The sequence below is a fragment of the Elaeis guineensis genome, chromosome 1 (assembly GCF_000442705.2).
Source record: "Elaeis guineensis isolate ETL-2024a chromosome 1, EG11, whole genome shotgun sequence".
Classification (NCBI taxonomy): domain Eukaryota; kingdom Viridiplantae; phylum Streptophyta; class Magnoliopsida; order Arecales; family Arecaceae; genus Elaeis; species Elaeis guineensis.
The window spans coordinates 95,516,773-95,520,348 of record NC_025993.2 but is presented as its reverse complement, the minus strand read 5'-3'; positions in this window follow the sequence as shown (position 1 = coordinate 95,520,348).

Here is a 3,576-nt window from a genome sequence, read left to right as displayed (position 1 = left end):
TTTCATTCCGATTTTGATTTCGATTCTGATCATGAACCAAACACTTGGAGAGATTTGGCCATTTTGATTTTGATTCTAATTCATTCTGATTTCATTCTGATTCTGATTCCAATCATGAACCAAGCACACCCCCCCCCTCCCTTTAAAGGTAGGTATTGGGAATTGGTACATTCCTTTTATATTTGTGAAGAAAAATGGGAGCTTAATTCGAAGAACAAATGAAGCTTTCTATGTTCTATGAGGTGACTCTACAGTAATTTTGAGAAGAGGTATACACATGCTAGAATTTGTATGGCAAAAAGAAGGTTGTGGAAATGATTTCTAGTGTTTGGGCGGAAATGGTTTTCTTGAATGGTTGATGGAGTGCTGTGGTTTAAGCCTCTTGACTCTATGGAAGAAGGGATAGGGTTGAGTTTGGTGATATCGAAGACGATGAGATGGGAGAAGAATAAGGGAGGATAGGTTGCTGGTGAAGAGAAGGTAGAGAGGGTGGAGGAATATGGATGGGTGAATGGGTGGAGGAAGTTTAGTTGTTATGTGTTGGTGGAGAGGTTTGCTATGAAGAGGATGGATGGGAGTTTGGCCTTAATCTTTGATTTCAGACAAACCAAGAAAATTTGGACCTAGTGGGAGTGAATCTTGTATGATCCTTCTCAATCCAGGCCTATATCCTGAGCATTCATGGTTTCCATTATTAAAGCTATTTCTTCTTTGGTTTCTATGCTAGGTATTGTTTAATACTATGAATCGGTGGTTCTAGTATTTGGTGTTTCAATTACTTGTAAAAATGATTTGGCTTGCTGTTTGTGTTATTGATACTCAGAAGTATAATGGCTTGTAACTCTAAAGTTTGAACAGGTAGTGGCTTGATCTATATTACCTGGTTCTATTTCTTCTCTTGGTAATTTGTTTTTGTAATTTAAAATTTGCCATTTACTAACAAAATATTGATTCCTTGTAAGGTTGGAAATGGGCTAGGCCCGAATAATACTGGGCTGGGATTGGGCTTGGAAATAAAGCCCATTTTCTTTTTAGGCCAGGCTTGGACATGCAATTGGCCTAGCTCGCGAGCCCAAGCTTGAATGCAAGTCTGATCCCAATCTGAAATTTTAGGCTCGATCATATGGAGAGCTTAGCTATTGGTCAGGCACTCCTTTTCTCCCTCCTTGGCACCTCCATCCTCCACCACCACCCCTTCTCCGCTGTTCCATTGCTGTCTCTTCTCCCCTCTAGTGGTAAAGACCCTACCTTCCCCTCCACCACTGGTCCACACCGCCTCCTCATTGGAGAAAACCCCAGATACTTATTCCCCTCTGCTTTCTCATGAGATCTTGCAGCTATGGTGCTAGGATCGAGGCCGTGGGGTAGGTTGTGAAGCTCATCGAGAGCGAGCCCATGTTCTATTGGTCAAGACCCACAGGGTTCTAGCTCCTATAGTTGAGATACAGTTGACAGAGGGTTAGGGAGCTTGATGTTGCCGCATGACTATGGGAGCGCAGGGGCCATGGATAGGGGGCTGGTTGTTTTGAAGGAGGAGGGATGACAAGAAGGAGCAAATGAGGAAATCATCAGTTATGAAGCTGTCAGGATCGAGGTTGGCCAGGTGGTGGCTTATGTGAATTCCAGTGGTGGTGGTTGGAGGCCTGGCTCATTCGGGTTCTAGCTTGGGTTTGCACTCGGCTTGGGCTGAGGTTTGAATTTTTCAAAAATTTTAGGACCTAGGTCCACTCCAAAATCTAAAAAAAAATTTAGACCGGACTTGGATAGGGGTGTGGCCTGCCCCGGCCTGACCTATTTCCAGCCTTAGTTCCTGGATATATTTCTAACACGCCTCAAGTCATTTCTTTGGATTCAATCTTTGGTTCACTCCAAATTTAAATAGGGCATCTTTTAGTGTATGTTGAAATCTCTTTGGACTCAGGGATGTTTGACTATGGCAGGCTATGGTCATATATATGAATGTAAACTGACATGAATCTACTACTATCTAATAGGAACTCAGGCTTAATCTAGATTTTGGCATGGAGGGATGATCACAAGGAAGTGGGGCTACTCCAGACCATAAGAAGCGACTTTGATGATGGATGTGTTGTATCTAGTCATCCTTCTACATTGTATTAATAGCTATCAACTACCTCAGCTAATGTCATCTCTGTGTAATATAAAAAAAGGTGAAAAAATGAGGGGATACTAATGGGAGTTGAGAGAGAAACCATTGGCAAAAGTGTTATAGATTTATATGTATTGTGGTGTAGAAGAAAGGACATCATTAGTCCCACATTGATTGAAGTCAAAGAGGAATCTAGCTTATATATAGAAAGGGACCATCCTTCTCATGTGAGGTGCCTTTTAAAGGATAAAACTATGAGATTCTAAATGACCAAGACCCACTGAAGTCTAAAGATGGTTATGAGCCAAAGTGGACAATACCTTACTTGTTGAGCCATGAGCCTTTGATTGCAACATTGGCGCTAAAAGGAGGACCTCACCCTCTGTGGACTGTGGGACTTCTTTCATTTAAACACCACTCTGTGGGAGTATACAAACATAGTCTATGGGAGTACACAGATTTTTCTTTAACTGGAGGGCTATGTTGTGGTGTAGAAGAAAGGATATCATTAGTCCCATATTGATTGTTCTTTCGTCTAAACACCACTCTGTGGGAGTATACAAACACAGTCTGTGGGAGTACACAGATTTTTTCTTAACTGGAGGGCTATGTTGTGGTGTAGAAGAAAGGATATCATTAGTCCCATATTGATTGAAGTCAAGGACGAATCTAGCTTATATATAGGAAGGAGGCTATGTTGTGGTGTAGAAGAAAGGATATCATTAGTCCCATATTGATTGAAGTCAAGGAGGAATCTAGCTTATATATAGGAAGGGACCATCCTTCCCACGTGAGGTGCCTTTTAAAGGATAAAATCGTGAGGCTCTAAATGACCAAGGCCCACTGAAGTTCAAAAATGGTCATGAGCCAAAGCAGATAATATCTCACGTGCCAAGCCATGAGCCCTTGATTGCAATAATATGGATAGAAAAACTAAGCCATTTTATGGATATGGAAGCAGGTAAGGAGATGGAGTTTCAAAAAATGAATCATATAGTAGAAAAAGTAGTGCTATAACTTTGTTGGGTTTTGCTACCGTGCTCTTTTAATTTATTTTATTATGAAAAGTATTTAAGACATTACACTACTATCTTTTTTTAATATTTTATTATTTTTTTAAATAATAATATTTTATTATTTTTTCTTTCTCCATCTTTTTCTTCGCTTCTCCTCACCACCACCCACCACCTCCAGCCCGCCTCCCCGCCTCATCTCGACAGTTGTATCACCCCACTCCATAATCTTTGCTCCCCTCTTTTCGACACCCCCCACCCCCTCCTGGATCCTCGTGCCACCCCCCTCCTACAAACGCGCCACCTCCCCCCTTCTTCTCCGTCACAGATCACCCCTCCACTTTTTTTTTCTCTGCTACAGACTGCCCCCTCCCGCGACTACACCGCCTCCCCCCTTTTTTTCTTATCCATCGCAAACCACCTCCCCTCTCGCAACTGCGCTGCCCCCCCTCT